The sequence below is a fragment of the Corvus moneduloides genome, chromosome 3 (assembly GCF_009650955.1).
Source record: "Corvus moneduloides isolate bCorMon1 chromosome 3, bCorMon1.pri, whole genome shotgun sequence".
NCBI classification, from domain to species: Eukaryota; Metazoa; Chordata; class Aves; order Passeriformes; family Corvidae; genus Corvus; species Corvus moneduloides.
In genome coordinates, this window is record NC_045478.1 from 39,326,276 (window position 1) to 39,346,475 (window position 20,200).

At 42.7% G+C, this 20,200-nt stretch overlaps 1 protein-coding gene across 5 annotated transcripts in view; it reads left to right on the forward strand.

Moving 5' to 3' along the window:
* The first annotated feature begins 4,096 nt into the window (after positions 1-4,096).
* Positions 4,097-20,200, forward strand: part of ANKRD6 (ankyrin repeat domain 6) — a 91,786-nt gene continuing 75,682 nt past the window's right edge. For 2 of the 5 annotated variants that reach the window (XM_032105061.1, XM_032105068.1), the window contains exons 1-2: positions 4,097-4,192; positions 4,571-4,703. The gene's annotated coding sequence lies outside the window, so the exon portion shown is untranslated. Of the gene's footprint in view, positions 4,193-4,382; positions 4,483-4,570; positions 4,704-9,891; positions 9,992-19,850; positions 20,159-20,200 lie in introns of those variants that run through there. The other 3 variants (XM_032105063.1, XM_032105062.1, XM_032105066.1) reach the window with 3 other exon arrangements.

The following is a 20,200-nucleotide window of genomic DNA, read 5'->3' on the forward strand; positions in this document are numbered from 1 at the left end:
TTCCCCCCGCACGGCGCTGGCGGAGCGCGGCGCAGCTGCCGGCGGGGCGGGCGGGGAGGCGGCGTGACCCGCGTCACCTGACGCGCCCAGTCACGGGCCACCGGGGCCTCCGCGCTCGCCCGAGCCCGCTCCCGCTCCCGCGCCCAGCCCCGCCGCTGGCACCCTAGCGCCGGCGGGCATAGCCCGGCGCTCCGGGCTCACCAGCGGGACGGGGACTGCCGGCGCCGCCGCCGCCCGCCCCGGCCCTGCTGTCCCGAGGGACACCCGTGGGAGCGGTGCACACGCGAGGCGCTGCTCCTGGCGTGCGGGGCACCATGGGTGGGCGAGCGGAGTGGCCAGGTGTGCCAGGCAGCGGCACCGAGATGGCACCTGGCCCTTCTGTTACAAGCAGCCCTGCTCAGAACCCTTAGAGTCATAAAATCAGTTAGGTTGGAAAAGACCTCTGAGGTTATCGAGTCCAACCTATGACCGAACACCACCATCTCAACTACACCGTGGCACTAAGAATCACGTCCAGGCTTTCCTTAAACACCCCCAGGGGCGGTGACTCCACCACCTCCCTGGGCAGCCCATTCCAATGTCTAATCACCCTCTCTGTGAAGAATTCCTGCCTAATGTACCACCTAAATTTCCTCTGAGGCAACTTAAGACTATGTCCTCTCGTTCTCTGTTACTGGTTGCCTGGGAGAAGAGTCCAACCCTTATCTGACTACAACCTCCTTTCAGGTAGTTGAAGAGAGTGATAAGGTCTCCCCTGAGCCTCCTCTTCTTGGTCGTGTCATGCAATCTCACCCGGCACAAAGCCCAAAGATGGACTCGGGACTCTCCTGCATCACCCCACACCTTCAGCATGTGGGAGACTGTGGGACCTGGGCGGGACTAGTGTGTCTTTCACCAGTCTAAGCTCCAGAGTGTGTGTGTTAGTCCCTGGCTGTTATCCCATGCTGCCCGCTGTGGTGACCGGCAGCTGAATTCCTTATTCACCAACACCAAATTTTCCTGTGTTTCTGTTTCTCTCTTACTACTTCTTCTTGTCCTGTTCTCCCTCCTTGCATTCATTATAATGATTAGATTTCTGTTTGGAGTCTCCACGTTTTTCCCTGCAGCTGGTTATTTTTTCCCACCTGTTTTGCACTAACCCACTGGAGATAATGGAGGTACAGGTCTGTTCAGAGGCGGGAGAAATCCCCCTTGTCTATTAATATACATATTTATCGAAATGCCTGCCTTTATTCTCAACTGATCAACCTGCTTAGAAGTTTTGCTTGAACAGATTAACAATGTACTAAAAGATTATGGGAAATGTTTCAAAGTTAAACCTTGTAAAAGAAATTAGAACTAAGGTTTGGAGCAGGACTTTTTTACCAGTCACGTTTTCAGCATTGTGTCTTGGGACAGCCCTGGTAGGCATTAGCCTGCTGAAAACTGATGGAAAGAGGAAGAGAGTTTCCAGGTGTGTAATGAAGGGCCATCTGTCTCACACACCAGCTGACCTCTTATGCGCACAAAGGGCTGTTAGGTCTCAAGGCCAGCTTTGGATATTAGGTCTTGCCCAGAAATCTGTCTGTATTAGGTTTCTTCTATACAAAGAGCTATGAAACATGACCAATGAGAGAGAGAATAATTTGGATATATTAAATACTAAATCAGGCTGTAGAAACTTAAAAAAGAGGACTGGTTACAATGCAGCTCTTCCCACAACCTTCCCGCAACTGACATCAGTGACCTCCTACCTGACCACAGCTTCAGGTTCAAAGCCATGTAGACTCCAGGCCCATTGCCGGATAGGTTTTTAGAGTAGGGCTGAGGAACTTCTGCCAATCCCTTGGCAATATAATGTCATGGACTCTACATAAGCCTCAGGACTTGCTCCTCCTCTGTCCTTTTGCCACCAGGTTGTTTTCAGTCCCCTCTGCATTGGGCCTTTTTCTCCTTTTCCTTTAGTCAGGTCACTTGACTTTGAAGCTGGGTGCACATAATGAAACAGCACCCAGCCTTCAGTCACAGGACTTGTAGTAGGGGCAGGTAAATAAGAGGTTGATTCTTTGCATATATGACATGTACAGTGTTAGATGTGACTGTGTCCATGGAGAGCTGTAGTTCATAGACATGATATACTTTCTGTTTCATTCATTTCTCTTCCCACTAGAAAAAAAAATCCAGAAAAATACAAAACGGACTGTCTGGATTAGAAAAGGTTAATGTTAATTAAGCACAGGGAATGGTCCCACTGACATCCATGCAATCAAGGAGCCTATCTGCATCTAGGTTTGCAAGATCATGATAGGGTCTTATCCTGTTCCTGTTAAAGAGTGAAAATTTCCATAAAATACATTGATCACAGATCAGTGCCAAGAAAGCCTTTTTCTACAACGTGGTAACATCTCGTTTCTCAATCATAATGATCAAACATAACCAAAATAGTTCTGCAAACTTTTACATATATGGAACTTATTTAACATACAGATTAACTGTTACTCACAGAAATACTTCTATTCCTACATTAGAATTTTGCACAATATCAAATTAAATAAAATTCACATGAAGTAAGCCTATCCTGAATATGGAAATAAGCAAACAGAATTGTAGTGTGAAGAATCACAGTGCGTTTTTATGTGTTTTAGCAACTACTCTTTAACTTCGGTAATGACACCAGACTTCAGATTAATGTTGGAGTTTTGACAAAGCCTTGCTGAGATCAGGGAGGCATCAGAACAGTAAATCCAGTCAGTCATTTGTGGGGAGCACCAAGGGTTTTGATGTAAACCTGTGGTATGACTATTGCTACAGAACGATGACTACCATAGTAATTGCTTAGTGAAAAAGGCATAAATAGAGTAATCTGAAAAAACATTCAAAAGAATGTATTCATGACATAACTAGGAAGTGGCTGTGATACTTCATTGTTTAGCTTGTTTAGGGCATCAGTTCATTTAGGGCATCCTGAGAATGCCTTCAAGCCAGAGAAAGAGCCTTTGAAAGCGACCAGGCATTGTATGGGGAACAGCTGCTTGTTTTCTGTTTTATCCTTCTTCCAGTCCCACTTTTATCATTTTACTCAGCCTACTCATACAAACTCCTTTCTCCTCTACCAGCGTCTACAGATGGTCCTGTCTAACTTGCCTGCCTACCAGTTTGTGAATTACTGACATTCACCCATAATTGCCCATACAAACACATACCTTAGGTGAGCGGAAGGTCCCAGGGATATTGTGGTAGCTGGAGGGGTGGGTGAGGCAGTAAGGAGGCACAGTCAGCTTTCAAGGCGTCCCTCTCTGACCTTCAGCTCAGACTTCAAAGCCCGCTGACTGGCTCCCTGCTGGAGGGAAGGGCATCTAGCCTGCCCGAAATTGGGGAAATTTTATTGTGACCGGTTCTGGGCTCCTCAGTACAAGAGGGACATGTAGCCGCTGTGGGTCCAGCAGAGGGCAAGGAGGGTGATTCAGAGACTGAAACAGCTCTCTTACGAGGAAAGGCTGAGGGAGCTGAGCTTGGTTGCTGAAGATGTGACTGAGGGGAGACTTCACTACTGTGTATAAATATCTAAAGGGACCGTACCAAGAAGATGGATCGGCCTCTTCTCGGTGGTCTCAGCCATTCCAACACGAGGCAATGGGCAGAAACTGATGCATGGGAAGTTCCACCTGAACATGAGGAAGAACTTATTTACTTATTTACAGCCCAGAGAGGCTGTGGAAGTTACCTCACAGGAGATATTCAAGAGCTGTCTGGACGCAGTCCTGTTCCATGTGGTCTAGGACGACCCCGGTTAACCAGGAAGGTTGGACCCGGTGACCCACTGCGGTCCCTTACAACCTGACCCACCCTGTGATTCTGTGGCTTTGTAGCGCTTCTGCTCCTACGCAAATTGTTATGAGCTTCCATAATCAAGTTGCAAAGGAGCTTCGGTCCAGGAGAGCGTCCAGCCCGCGTGGAGCCTGGCTCCGGCCAGAGCCCTGCGTTCCTCGCGGGGCTCCGTGCTGGCTCGGCCGCTCGCCGGCGGGGCGGGAGGCGGCCCGGGCCGATGGGCGCTGCCCGCCCGCCGCGGCCGCTCGGTGTCGCCCTCGCAGCGGGCACGGAGCGGCGGCGGCGGCACCACCCCCGGGGCAGCCCCGGCCGGCGGCGGAGGCGCCGCTGGAGGGGCAGTGCCGAGCCCGGCCCGGTGGGAGCGGGTGCCGCGGGGGCAGCGCAGGTGAGCGCGGAGCCCACCCGCGCCCCCCGCCGCGGGTTGCGTGTGGCTGCGCTGGGGCGGGGGAGCGCGGCGGGGGCCGGGCGGGGCGGGGGCGCTTCTGGCGGGGCCGCACAGGTGATGGCGGAGGTGGCCGGGCTGTGGCGGGGCTGACGGATGGGGACGGGGACGGGGACGGGGACGACCGCAGCGAAGCCAGTGACCCGCACCTGAGTAGTGAAAGTGTTGCCTTACTCCAGACCGGGGAGGGACCCCAAGTTGGGAAGACACGGACCCTCCGGTGTGCCGCGGAAGTACAAGAGCCTGTGTCGACGTAGGAGTTCAGTTGCAAGTTTGGGGGTGAAAATGAGGAGTCTTAACGCTCTTGTTCCAACTTTCAAGGGCGCGTCTGATGAGAAATGGAAATCTGGCTCAAAGTCATCCTTCCTGTTGTTGACATCACCTGAAAGCTCCACTGGAAATATTTCCACTAGTTTGCTGCAAACATCAGCCTCCCCTGAGGTCTCAACACCTTGTGAGTACACACTGGCTGCTGATAGAGCTCTAATTGTGGAAATCCATGGCTACGGCATGTAATTGTTCTGCAGTGTTCTTTTTATTGCAAGCATTAATAAAGGGCTTATCGTGCCCTGGGGGGTTGTGTGCATTATAGCATAGGCTGTAGACAGTGCTCTGTTTTTTAAAAAAGGCATAACCAATATCTTCATATTTTTATAATTATATGCAAAGTGACTGTTTGGGTTTCTGCTTGGTATTTCTGCAATAGACACGACCAAAAGGACATGTTGTCTGCTACTGAATACCTTTTGTTCACAGGGAAAACATTGAGAGGTTAGAAAGTAGCTTGTTGGTAGGTGCATCAGTGAATCTTTGCCCCATGAGTTATTTAAATGAACCTAGAATGTACTACCAACGTTAAAGGAGTAATTGGGAAGATCAGTAAGTCCGCCTCTGTCCAAAGACAGAGGAGCATAACTATGTCTTAACTCTTATGCAGCACTGGTTAGGCATGGATCCGATCCCCTGGCAGGACTGTTTGAGTCTATGGTTTATTCTGAGGAGAATGTTATTTACTTTCTTTCAAGGTGATGTGTCAGGCTGCACAGCTAGTTTTATAACAACTTATTTTGGCAGGCTCAAGTTCCAAGTATTGTGTAATCTTCATTCTCTAGGTAGGTGGAAAACAAAGTGTTTCTGGAGATGTGTGATTACGTGTAAGATCTGTAGTTGCATTGCAGACCACAAGACATGGTGTAATGACTCTCATTCAGAACTTCGTAATAATTTCTGAGCAGAAAATACTAAAAATATAGTTAAATACACTGCATGTTGCAAAACCTACAGTTGAGTGGCTGCATAAATTGTTTAGATGCTTGGTATGTAGATAGATGATGTATGCCTGTTTGTCCGTGAGGACCTATTAGTCTGCAAGGCTAAATGGGAATTGTGTAGCAGCAGTAGTAATGTCCCTGCTCTTCTCCTTGTTTTTTTGTTTGAAAAAACCTAATAAAATAAAAAAGGACCTTTGTGATAGTATTCAGTTGGAAAATTTTCACTTTCCCCTGCTCCTTAATATTTACCCAGACAGTGCTACCAACCTCATATAGGAGACTGGCTTTGAACACTAGAAATGAACAGCCAGTAAATGATGGGAAAAAATAAACTGATAACCTCCTGATCGTGCAGGTGCTTTCCTTCACGATTTTTTCACAGAGGTCTTTTTGGGGAACAGAAATTGTGTGAAGTTGTCTGCACTAATGGGGCTCCCATGTTGGCTGTTGTAGTTGCAGCACCAGGCTTAGCATCTTGCCCTGTCACAGGTGGCACGTTCTGGAGTTCACATTATCAAACTTACTATGTTCTTGGACTAGATGAGATGAATGATCTCTTAATAAATCAGGTGCTTGTAGGGTGTGGTACTGAGCAATTGAGCCTCAAGCTGCATTTCTCCACGTGTCTTCAGCTTCACCTTCACCTCTGTTTGGCTTTGCCAGTGAGTAATTTTGTGATGTATAAAAAAAAGACCTTACTGCCCCTTATTCGCTAAATCTGTATAACAGGATGAACAATGCTTATTGGTTTGGATAGGTGGTGTACCAATGAACATTTGTAAAGCACTTTCAGGTTCTTAAATTAATTATACTGACAACTATATTTATTCTCATTAGTTTCAGATGTCCAATTCCTCTTTTTCCCTCAACAGTTAGGACTTTGGATGAAGTTGCAGAGAATTCACAGCTCTATCTATTTTTAGAGATATATCAGTACAACACGTCCATAGTGGAAGTATTTTATTTAAAACCACAATTGAGGTGCCCTATTTTATTGGCAAGATTGATCAGGGAGATATATTTGTCAAAGACATAAATTTATTGTAATTCCTTTGGGCAAATAAAAATTTGAAATAAATATTTTTAGTTACTTTTGTTTATTCAGGGATGAAATATGTGACTTCCTCAAAAATGATCCAGCCAAAAATAGAGGGTGTAGAGCTGTACTTCAGAAAGACCTTAATTCATAACAACAAGGGGCTAATTTTCTTCCCTGCCTCCTATGCAGCTATTTTGATCCCCAAAATCTCCAGAATAGTTTCTGAAGTACAGTACTAGAAATATTCTTCCATATCATTGCTAACTTGTGAGCCCTTTAGGAACAGCTTAGTTGCTTCTCACTTGACTACTCCACTCCCTGTTTAACAGCAGGTGCAGCTGAATAGTTTGTTACAGTACATTGACAGCAGTTGTGAGAAAAGTGAAATCCTGAAATACCCCAGGTCTTGCTTGATCTGTCACTGAATTATGTGTACTGGTCTCTTTCTAAACTTTTTCCACTCCTTTTGTCCCTATTTGGTTTATCTCATGCTGCCATTCGGAAGACTGTTGGATTTGTGAAGGCAGGTGTTCCAAAGTTAGGAAGAGTCAGAATAAGTGTGTGGAGTCCTCACTTATTTGTTGCATAGCTTTCAAATGCATGAGTGTTGAGATACTGCCTGTGACTGGGATGTTCTCTGTGTATTGCTTCCTTTGACAGGTTGTGCATGACACAGTGATGCTTTGTATTCAAAGTGGTGCTGGTTTGGCCAGACAGGTATTTTTCTTGTTCTCTGGAAAACTCTGAGGTCCAGTTGGAGGTGTGTCTTGGGAGTGAAGCAGGAAGGATACTGTTGGTGTGCAGTAGTTTGATACCAGTGTCAAGAGTGCTATAAAAAAAAACGGTGATGAAATGAGCGTCAATTCAGGACACATTTTTGAGAGGTGTGTGATAAATGAGGCATTAAGGCCGCACAGGACTTCGAGCTTATTGTCTATGATTAATCTAGCTTATTACCACTAACAGTTAGTTGGATTTATTGAAAGAGGAAGAGGTCCTGTTGTGATAAATGAATCCCATTGGATGGCCTAATGGATACAGTACAACAGCTTGAATTCTTGCATTATGCAGTTGTGGGGAGATTGTCTTGGTAGCCTTAGTGAGGTACTTCTGATGCAATATCGAATGCATAGGTAGCTCATGGTATGATGCAGGACTGTAGGTTGCTGGCTTGCTCTTGCACTGTTTTACTTTTGATCCTTTGTCAGGGATCCTGCCATGTGTGACATGAAATTAATTAGAATGAACAGGAAGACTCTCTCTTCCAGCCAGCACTCATATCTTCCTGCCTTCTCCTCCGTGGCTCCTTCCTTCCCACTCCCCACACCCACTGCTGGTCCTCCAAACCCTAGGTGCATCTCAGCCAAGCCACAGCCATGGGGGGAATCTGGCTGTGATTAGGGATGGGATTTGGGCACGTCTGTGGGAAAGTGATGGATGGAAGTATCTGGTATGGATGCCAGCCAGATGGAGTATACTGGTGCTACAGGCTAGCTGGGGTGTGATGTGCTGAGCATAGGTAGCCTAGTGGGATTGCTGTAATCCTGAAGAAATATTTATATACTCCTATGTCAGAAAAGCCTAGGCTTTTTTTCTTACATTGTGTTCAAAAGCATATTTGGAGTACTATTCAAATCATGAAATCATACCTCCTTCAAATCCTGGATTTAAACAAGCTTCTCCTAACAGCCTATCCCTTATTTTCCCTTTCTCTCTCATGATTTGCCACCTTCCCCACCTAAGCACCATCCACTTTGTGAAGTGAGCCGCTGAAGATACAGGTTTTGTGTGCATGTCTTGACATGCTGTTGGACAAAAGCATTTTCATTTGCACTATGGGAAATGCATTTGGATTCGATGGAAATTAGTTCCTTAAGAGTGTGCATCTTCATTGTGTGTGCATTGCAGTGGGATAATTTCCTTTTCCAGTTTGAGATGCCAATTGCTTTAAGCCAGTCAGGAATATTTTCTATTGGTTTTAACAGCATCTGCAATATGACATCTTAGGAAGACCTGTTGCTAGTTTATTTGTATTGTGTCAATATACTTCTGAGTTCAAATGCCCTAAATTGTCTCGGATGGGTCAGTCACTGAGGAAAAGTGCCAGCTTTATAAACTAAGAAAGCACTGTGAATGTATGGTAATTATATATGACCTTAATATTTGAGTAGCTTCTTAACAGTGATCAGAGTGAATCATTTTAGATATGTTTTACTTGTATTCAGAGTTTGATGTCTGTGTGCAACAGATGCAGAAGTTGCAGCTGGTTTGGAGTCTTGGGTAGGATGTGATCTTTTCACTGTATCACTGCTGTCTCAAATAATTGCTCTAATAACTGCCAGGCAGATCTGTTGCTTAACTTAGTTTGTTAGTATTTTGTAAAGCTTACATATGAGTAATTTTCCTTCATTTTCTGTCTGAGCACTTTCGGGATTAGACTCTGGTCGAAGTCTTTCAAGAGGGATGGAGGGTGTCTGTCTTCTGGCTGCAGAATATCTGCCTGACATCTACAGTCTTTCATTGATGTTATTGTTCTGGTTTAAATCCAGATTTTGAAAGTGCAGCACTTTCGTATCAGTTTGGTTTTTCTGGACTTTACAGCAGCTCCTGAATTCTTGCAAGTATGTGTTTGTGGATACAAAAATGCTACTAGCAAGAATTTTTTTGCTATTTTCTAAGTTCATGAGAGACTTTTCTCTCTCACAGAAGAGGTACCAGAGTTCTGTAACCAATGAAACACCTGCAACCTTGAGAAGCCTTGTTTGTACTATAGTAGAAAAATATTTTGACAATGGATGTTTTAGGATTTTAGCTAATCACCCAAGGGGTGGCTGATCCTTGTCAAATTAGACTATGAAGAAAAAAGTCTACAAAAGAGTTTGTAAAATAATTAAATGAATCAATCTTGCTGCACAATTCTGCCTGCTGGATCTTCTCTCTTCCTCCCTACGGCTGCGGGACACGGTGATATACCCTAGAGCATTTTAATATGTGTTGTTCTTTTTTCACAGCTTCTGTGTAAAATCAGGCCATGCTCTTTCCATGTGCTTTTTTAAAAATTATTTTTAAGTTTATGGTGGTTTTTAATGTTTATTTTTAAGCTTATGGTGTAAGTATTGATATGAATGGCAGACTCAGGTGTGGAGTAAGCTTAAACATGAATTTGAAGTGTAATATTTTTTTAATGAACAGTCAGCTACCAAGTTGGATTCTCTTCTTTCTCTGTAAGACTACACTTAATCAGTTTGGAGAAGCCAGGGTTTAAGAAATCCTGGCCTGGTGTACACTGGGTGAGGCTGTCATCCATTTCACTTTCTCTGGTGTCTCGACAGGCAAGTGGAGGTGCCCCTGCAGGTCAGCAGCTTCATTACCAGCATGCCTGATAAAGCAGAACTGGGTTTGGTGATGAATGAGGACAGCTCAGTCAAGAGGGTATGTTGATGTTAGCTGTGTTAGTTGCTGTTAGCCTCAAAATAAGCAAGATCAAATTTAATTTTTTAAATTCTAGTAATGTAAAGAGTTTTCAAAAGCTTACCAAGTGACATAGATGCTTTTGACATAGCTGGAAAAACAGAGTGCCTAACATTAGCAGCTTCTCTGTGTGACCATTTTTACAAATCATACTTCAGTTGAAGGCGGGGAGAGGTGGACATCTCTCACTGACTGGGACACGACTGTCTGTCTGGGCAGATTTCTTTCAGCTCTTCCTGCTCTGTGGCCAGGAGCTGAGCAAGGTATGATGAGCCTGGTTTGGAGGTGCAGGTGAATGGTTTCATGGTCAGCCTGGCTGATTCTCATCTCTAAGTTGGCTGTATTTCATTTGCAGAGAAAGATGGCATATATTCTCTTTAATGCCTTTCACTCTTGTAGGGCATCCATGTCAGTGAGTCTCTCAAGCTGAGGAGGGAACATGAGTGAACAGTAAACATCCTGAGAAGATCAGAGAAGAAAGGCTATGAAAAACACAGCTTGAAAGTTGCTTTATGATGAGAGCTATTTCTTCTCACTTGTTTTGAGCCTGAAATATGCTGGTTTAATCTGATGCCTTCTAGTATTTCTCCAACCTGATTTTCTTCTACTTAATTATATCCTACCTTTGGTTGTCTCATGTTCTTCTTCCTTGAAACTTTTCTGGTTTTGCTAAACCTTTTCCAAGAAGAGGCCAGAGTTACAACTTCTAAGATGCAATTGAGTTTCTTAGATTAAAGGTGGGTTTGGTTGTATTCTCTGCAGTAATGATTTTTTAGCACTCTTCCTGCTTTTTAACTGTGCTGATGCTTTTGTAAGAACAGTCCACCGTCAACCCAGGATTTCATTCCTGAATCATCCCAAACCCATCATTATGCATACGAAGTTGACGTGTTTTTCCCCACCACAAATACCAGACTGTGTTTAAATGGTATTGAAATCTACCAGCCATTTTAACAGTTGTAATCTTTCCCTGTCCCCTTGTGACTCATTAGTGGGTGTAATGAGCACAATATATGCTTAATGCAGATGGCCGTGGGGCTGCAGGCTTAGTGTCCTTCTCCTGGGAAGACTGACCTTGTACTGTTTATTTCCTGTCTAACTGGTTCTCTATACAGATGAGGACTTTTCCTGTTATCCCATGACTGCCTAGTTTTCATAAGACTGGGATTTTTTTGGTGGGTTTGCTTTTTTTTTCTTTTAAGCGGCTTTCCTTCCTTTGAAGAGAATCTTTGGGGATTGGACATGAGTTACTGAGGAATAACTTCACATCAGTGAAACCATGGTAACAGGCTATGTGTACATTCACCACAAATGTGAAGTAGCTTAATTTAAACGTCTGTTTTATGTCCAAACAATCAGCATTCAGCTCTAACTTGTCTACATTGCAATCACATCCCAGCTTGCTTCATAAAATTTTAAGTTTCAGTGTTCTATTTGGGATTTAGTTTTGGTCAGAGAGTGCCCCAGTATATTATAGTAACTCACTTCTGTTTCTCGTTCTTCCTACTTGTCAGACCAGGTTGACTATTTCTATATTTAGCTCTGCTTTGCTTATTCATCCTTGCTCAATAAGAATTTTACACTTTGTTTACCTGGAAGCAAGATGGGACCCAGTGTGAAAGCGAATGGCAGAATTAAAAGAGTGGTATGAGTACTTGCACTAAGTAGCATGCCATATCAATAAATCAAAGCAGAATTTGTAGATATAAGCTCTGATCCTTGGCAGAGTCTCTTAACTGAAAAAACCTAATATTTTAAGAAATTGTTCCTAGATTCCTAGTCTCCATACAAGAGTAACATATATCAAAAAAAAAAAAAAAAAACCCCAAATTTTTTCCGCCTCCTTTCTGTTCCCCTTGTCTCTGCCCATCAACACATAGTTGAGAAGTTTAAAAGCTAACTTCTGAGTTCCATATTCTTTCAGAGAATTTAGCCTTTCATGTCTGTAACTGCAGACATACAAATGAGGCGGGTGTTGCTGCTTTATTTATTAGAACTGTGCCAGGTTTTTCCTCTTTTTGTTTGTAATCCTCAAAGTAGGATACTTGGCATGGAAGATAGAAACACATTTTATTCAAAATCAAGCATACAGAACTTGGATACATGTATTTCCAGCTTTTAAAAATATTTCTTTTGAAAAGTTGTAATAATATGAATTTGCTTGCATTTCATGTGTGGGTTTGTACATGCAGCAAATGTCTGGATATACTTACATGGGATGAGCTGGTTTTGGTAACAGGCACACCAAGAAAACAGGTAAGGGTGCATTTAGAAGAACTCAGCACAGCCCTTGAACGAAAAAAACCCCAATATTTTAAAGGTTTATTTGTTCTCCTTACAATTTGAAATTAAGACTTTCTCCTTGACTGAAACAAGTGTTGAGCTACTCAGGAGGCTGTGGTTTAAAGCTAGTTTTGTCTGGGACCCGTTCTCAGTCTTTCCCAGACATGGAATAAAGAGTGTCAGTGAAATTGAGAACTTGCTCTGTGTTTCAGTCCTGTGTAACTCTCATGAAACACACGGATACTCTGCCTTAGTGGAAAAAGCACTAAATGCTCTTTTCAAGTAAGCTAAGCCAGGGAGAGTTATCAGAGGAGAGAGACACTATGATGGAATTTCTCAGTACATTAGTAAATATGTGCTACAGTGTTTCACGCTAAGATGAAGAATTTTTCTATCATTCTAGGGAGCTGTATACTTGTCATCTTCCCCAAAATACTAAGATTTTGAAAATCATTAGCTATATAGGCAGTGTCTTAGTTTGACTGATATTAATAAAGTTGCATTGTAAATTTTAATGTAGCAGCAAGCATCTGTTGTATGTCTGTCCTTCTTACTTGTAAAAAGCAAACTGACCTTCAGTTGATCAGTTGTCATGATTCAACTTTTGAGTATGAGTACCCACTCTTCTGCTAACAAAAGTTTCTCATGGTTTGTTTATGTTAAGCTTAGCTCAAAATACATATGGTCTTCCAAGAAAAACAGAATCAGGCAAAAGTGTCTGTAATGCAAGAGTTAGCAGATTTTAAAGTACCACTTAAAAATCACTTCCCTTATGCTCTGTAAGTGGCATTTTCAGGCCTTCCTTAATGAGGGATCAAGAATAAAGTGATACTAAAGTAATGACTCATTAAATAAATCCCATGATTTATACTCAAATAACAGTATGGCCCATAGAGAGGTAATTATCAACAGCTTGTGTGTAGCAAAATTATAATTAGTTTACTGTATTAAATCTAAGAAGGGTAGAACTGAAAAACAAAACCTCTAACCAGTTTTGGCATTATTAGTTTAAAGACGGATGCTTCTTATCTTGTTCTTTTCTAAATTGAATTTTATGTTGTATTTTGTATCGGTAATGCTGGATCAGAACCTGATTTCCCTGCTTCTGTGGCTGATCTCATTCAATTCAATGACTGTTTATGTGAATAAGACCCAAAGAATGTGGCTTTGTATGAAAAATATCCTCCCAGAGGGAGTTGTAGTAGGCTCACACTTAATATAAAGGGGAAAAAAAAAAAACCCAAAAAAGAAATGAGTGTTTATGTTTCCTTGTCTTGTTGTACAATGATTTTCAGTGTAGTTTCATATTCCGTGAAATTAAATCTGTAGCCAAGATGATATGATATTGGACAATTTTTATAATTCAGCATGCAGGTCTGTGCTGTTGAAACAATAGGCTGAGTGTTTTTAGGTGCAGATAGCCTGACTAAAATGATATATTGCAAAAGGAGTTGCAGTGCATTTTCGATAATGTTGAGCAGAGATACTTGTGAACTCTGCATGGTGTGTTACAGTCATGGGAGTAGTTAACAAGATAAAGAAAATCTCAGCTTTCTCTCTGTTTACAAAACTGGCCTTTCTGGAAGGACTGGAAAACAAGAATACAAATATATAATCTGCTTGCCTTCTCTTTCTACCCCTCCTTTCTGTCTCCCTGTATTGAGTCAAGAATAAATGGGAAGGCTAAATGTAAGAAAACAGCACGAGAGTCAGTCCTTAGTTTTTGCTCTCTGTTTTATACACCACCGGGAGCTGGTAGTTGTGTGGCGATGCAGCTCCCCTGGTAAGGTGTGATTCAGTCCTGTAGTGCTGACAGAGCAGAACTCTGCCCTTAACTCCTCCTCACTCACACTGCAGTACCTGCAACTCCACAGATGGGTCAGCATAGTTTAGGAGGGAAGTTTGATTTTGTCTGCTCTGAAACGCCAGTGCGTGTTTCTACCATATTAGACCACTCCTGTGATTTTAAGGTAATGAAAATGTCCTTAACATCTTGTCCTTTTTCAATTTAATTTTCCCATTTTCTCTTCATTTTGTGCCACTTCTAAAAGCTCTGTATTGTTCCCCAATTTTGTCTTCCCCCCTCTTTTGTCCTAGTACTTTTGCATCATTGATCTGAGAATCATCTGATTTTCTTTGATCTGTTTCTCCTCCCCTACAGATCTCCTATTGTTTTGCTAGCTGTGCTCCTGACAGTGGTTAATAAATTCTGAGTCACCACTTGGAACCCAGAAGAGCTGTAAATAGAGCAAAAGGTTGTTTGACAATCCTTTAAGAAAGAATTTGTCAGAGAGTGAAAAATGATATGTGTCCCTCTTCCATACCTTTCCAGGTGATCTTTACAGATCATATTGATTGTCGTGACACATCTTCCAAGGCTTTTTGAAAGCTTTTTGTTCAGTGTTTTCTTCCTTGTCCTGTCCTCTAGCCTTTACCTGTCTCAATTTGCAATCTTATTTTTTCTGCTTTCACTTCAACTCTAGTGTTGTTTGAGTCTTGGGGCATGTTTTTCCATCTCTGACAGCTTTCAACTCTGTTCCAACATCAGTAGCTTATGGGCTTTTGTGGTTGTGCTTCCGGCTTTGGTAGGCTTCCAATCCTTATCAGTATATTGGTTTTTTGATAACAGTGGTCCACTGTGTTCCTTGGTAGGGAGTGATGGTTAAGGAATATCTGTTTCTATCTTACTGGACAGGAACTGCCACCTCCTTGAGATTTTTATTGTATTTTTCTTCTACGTTGTAAAAGTGAAAATGGACTCTCTTTCAAAAGGGTGTCCTCGAATATACAAGGCACAGAGATGCTGAGCTTCATGAGGGTAGGGAAGCAGGCAGCCATGAGGAAAATTTTTCTGCCTGTTTCTGGGAACATGGTCCAGGCACGTGATGTCACTCTAGCATGATCCTGCCCTTCTCTGTTTTTCCATTATAAGGTTTGGGGTTTTTTTTTTGCTTCTTATTTCTCTTTAGAACATGGACAGCCTTTGTGGACAGATAATGTAAAATGTTTTCCATGTCTTAACGCAGTCTTATATGAGCTGGCCTCTTGTAAAGTATGAAGGAGACTCAGATATCCTGAAATTTCAGAGTATTCATTAACTATAAAGCAGATACACTGAACTCCATGATCCTTTTCAGTCGCAAAATAAGACCAAAGCATGTATTTTGACTGAAGACAAATTAGAAACATAAGGGGACTGAAATGGATGCAACAAACAGCATCATTCTCCATGGTTCCTATCAGTGGCTGACCAAGGAGGTGCTTGTACTAAGGGATCCTGACTTCACCAAGGTGCTGTAGGTAAGCTCATGTAGTAGCGCTTTTCCAGATTTTCCTTTCTTTCAGGCTGTGGGAAACATCCACAAGCATTAAGAGGCTGAGTGTCTTTAAACCAGAGAGATGGCTTCCACTGCAGGATTACTCCTTTGGGTTCCTGCAGTGTCTGTGAGCGTACAGGGAAAGAAGGGGGGTCAGGGAGTAGTGAGGGGGAATGGGGTCCTTTGTGTTCCCTTTGCACTCTCAGCTCTCTGTACTTGACATGAGTACAAATATTTCTGGATGATGAACCTGTGACTTCTTGTGCGCAGCAGCCACGAGGGCGGAGTCTTCACTGGGAGCTGAGGTTCTGTCCTGCGAGAGGAGAAGCTTTCAAGAAATGCAGTCTCTGTAGCGTAGATTCTTGAATCACCTAAAATTATATTAGTGGTGATCCTTTTAATCTGTACAAAGAGCCTGCTGGTGTGGGAGATTTTTATTTTACCTGGTTGCATATCGCGTTTCGATGCAGCAGATGGCATGTGTATGACAAGTGCCCTTTGGTAGGAGAGTAAACACAACAAGAAACACACCCCAACCCCCTGGCATTTTCTTAGGCCTTTTGTAACATCAAAGCACCCTTGTGCAATGCTCATTACAGTCACCTGATGCAAGAGCCAAGGTTTTGTGATAGCTATTTTCTTCTGTTGTTCCTATGTTAGTACAGCTGGCAAGATTCTCGAGATACAGGGAAGAGCAGATGTGATATTCAAGGTGAGATGTGTTAATTGAGCTGTAGCCTGCACTGAGAGAGATTAACTTCAGTTACTTGTCCTGGAAGTATTTTTTGTTGATCCATAGTTTTTTAAAATTAATTGAGATCCTACTTTGCAATACAAGTAGGACAGGACAGAAACATATGATTTTGTTTATTTTGAGCTTGGTGGGGAGGCAGTCCTCATGATTCAAATGCTGAGTTGAAACTGTTGCTCTGCATGGCTTGAAGAAAAGAAATGAAGAAGGACGTTTTGGGAACTGGGCTGTTCAGTGGGTTGGAACAAAAGAGCACTGAGCTAGGGAACCACTTTTGTTATCTGACTGAGATTTCCACCACTGAACTTCTGCATGGAGTGGGGAAGAGTCTTCTGCAGAACTTCCAAAGAATTTGGCAAGTATTAAAGATAGCACAGAGGGTGCCCACAACCCACTGAGAGATCCTTCAATTCCATGTCTGCCAGGGGGCCAGGCAAGAGGATCAGAATTTCCAAAGTGTTGTCTGCACGACCTATCTGGAGATTACTCACAAACATCACCTGTACAGATACAGCTGTGAAGGGTAACTTGACCTTGTGGTATTACAACTTCATAGGGGAATTTAGATGTCTTTTTGCAGATACTGTTTCTTTGGCATCAAACTCTTGATAGTCCTTGACTATTTCATGATAACGGTGATTGGCTTAAACATCAAAGTCTTATTTCTGTGGGGAATCAAGTCCCTAGTCTGGTCTCCCAAGTCCAGAACTTGTCATCCTTTTTGACCCTTCCTATTTTGTAATTACTTCAGACATCTGCTTTCCACCTATACTCTCTAATTACCTAGGGGCAAAGTTAAGCTTTCCTTTTTGTTGTTCAGAGTATCTAGTGGGAATGGCTTCAGAAAACCTTCAGACTGACACAGGATATAAAGCAAGCCTATGTTCCTTCTCTATACTTTGTAAGTCTTTCCCATGTGCTTTCTCAGACTTTCTGAAAGATTATGTTTCTCCTGGTTCATGACAACCACCCTGATGGATGCTTTTCTACACCAAAGCAGGTTATTTGCTGACTTTAAAAAATAAGACTGAGCTGACTTTTCAGATAGTAATTGCCAAGATTCTCTCTCCGTATAGGATAATTCCCATGGTCACGTTCTGTCTTTGCAATAAACCCTATTTCAGTTTTAATTCACCTTATTCTTCACATTAACTGTGTTATCTTCTGTTTCAGTAACAAAACCTTTAGGAATTAGGAATCCAAATGTAACCCTGTTGCACTTACGGTTATGGCACTCACTGTTAGGTTCATTAGGGTGATGGACTAAAAACCTCACTGACAAACTGAATGTCTAAGATGAGCAGAATCATGGAGTTGTAGACCAGTGCTACTGTTCTCATCTACCTGTGTTTATTTTGCATCTTGTAAAGCACCAGCAAGAACACTGTGGAGGAGTGATCTGAGTATCACAGCGTTGCATCCTTGGATATGAACAGTTGATGAGGAAAATCAACTTTGATGTGCCTACTAGGATTATTGACTTAGTTGTGCTTGTTGCGGAGAAACTGCCTTACTTTGGGTTGGTTTGGATATTCTCGCATATGGGTGGAGGAGTGTCATGGTTTAACCCCATCTGGAAACTAAGTCTGACACAGCTGCTTGCTCATTCTTCCCTTCCCTACTGGTGAGATGGGAAGGAGAATCAGAAAAAAAGCCCTAAGAAAGGGAAAAAACCCCAAACCACCCTCATGGGTTGACATAAGAACAGTTTGAAACACAGTAAAATATAATGCTAATACACTACTAATGATAGCAGTAATATTATACTAATGGTAACAATGCTACTACTAAAAAAGAATAACATAAAACTCCAGAAAACTAAGTGATACACAGTGCAATTGCTCGCTACCCACAGATCAATGCCCAGCCCATCTGCAAGCAGTGATTGGCAGCCCTCAGATAACACACTTCTGTTTATGTACCGAATGTGTTGCTTTATGGTATGGGATATCCCTTTGGCCAGCTCAGGTCAGCTCTCCTGGCCATGCTCCCTCCTGGCTTCTTGTGCTTCTCCTCACTGGCAGGGCATGAGACACTGAGAGTCCTTGACTTAGTGTAGGCACTTCTGAGCCACAACCAAAACATCCATGTGTTACCAACATGATTCTCATACCAAATCCAAAACACAGCACTGAACCAGCTACTGAGAAAATTAGCTCTATCCTAGCAAAGACCAGGACAAGGAGAAGGTGTAACAAGAGTGGGCAGGGGGTGAAATGGACTGGTGCAGCTGAGGGCTTTTAGCAGATACTTCTTCAAACCTCTGTCGGCAATGTTATTCACACAATTCCGGGACTGTCTTCAGACTGTGTTTACATAAACTAAACTTATTCCTGGATTCTCATGTTGTAGTGTCTGAGTCAGCAAATGTGTCCTACTAAGATATTCAGCCCAATATGTTTTGATGAAACAAAGGTCTTGTACCAAAACTCTGCTGCTGTCATTATTGTGTGGTCTGTCCCAGCACATGCCTTTTCTCAAGCATAACTCCCCTTCTTCCCTCAAAATCTACAACTGTAAAAGTCTTACTGGCCTGCCAGCACATGTCTTCAAAGAACCCAAGGGGCATTTTTAGTGAGAATTGCTTTAGAATTCCTGGCTTGATTTATGAGGAAAAGAGAAAAATAATCATAGAAACATTATCCTCTTATCTGTTCAAATTTTTGCCTTCAACTTTATGGTGATAACAGCTTAACTTTTTGCAAATGGAATAACCAAATGTTTACCTGTTTTCCACTTAGAAATATAGACTTTCTTTGCTTAAATGCAAGACAGTTTGAGAGAAAGGGAAGTGGAAATGTAAAGGACTAGAGGTCTTTGTTCTAAATTGTGGAATAAATAAATGTTCAGAGCCTCAGCACTGGAAGTTTCCTGAAAACTTTTCCTGTAACTTGTCTTTGGGAAATAAAGCTGAAAAGTTTTTTAGCAGTTTGCTATACTGTTCTAAGGAGGTTTTTGTAATTTGTACAAAGTGAGACAAACATGGCAACAGGTCTTCACTTTTGATTTCCTTTCATCAGCCCACCAGTGTTAATTATGCATTTCTTTCTTTCCTTTGAGCAAGACCACATTACAGCCACAGAAATAAAGCAAGTACAATCATTCTGCATTACTTATATTAATGCATTCATAATCATAATTATATCATAAGCATGTTCACAGGTACAGAAATCCACTCCAGCCCATGCTGAGGTCACCAGTTACAACAGGTGCCCTAAGTCTTATCAGCATCTTCACTGCATTTCAGAAAGTGCCAAACCTGTTCTCATTTATGCTGCACTCAGCCACTAGCCATAATTTCTCACTATTCAGTAACACCTCTCTCTCCTTCCCCCCCTCCAAAAAAAAGCTTGACTCCCAACATTCCTCTCATGTCTTACAAATATTTGTGTGAGACTGTGGCAACAAGCTGACTCTATTCATCACCAGTAGCGAGTCTTTTTCTGCTTCCTTCTTAAACCTGTGTTTTCCAGCACTTACTCCTGTAGTTCAGGTGCTGGAGGAGGCGTGTACTGTGGTTTTCAACAACCTTGAGTGCAAATCCTGTAGATCGTTAGCATAGGCAAGTGGTATGAGAGAATGCAGAGGCATGGGGTACTGCTGTATATTTGGTTTTCCGTGGCTTTTATTTGAAAAAGGAAATTAAACATGAAAAAACATAAGAAGAGAATGCTGTGGTGTAAACCTTAAAGACGTCATCGTGTATTTGCTGCTCTGTGGGAGACGTGCCCTGTGTGCTGCATAGGAGAAGCAGTGACTGGGCAAGGCTCTGGAGAGGTAAGAGTGCACTTTTGTGTGGAAGCTGTGACCTGGAACTCA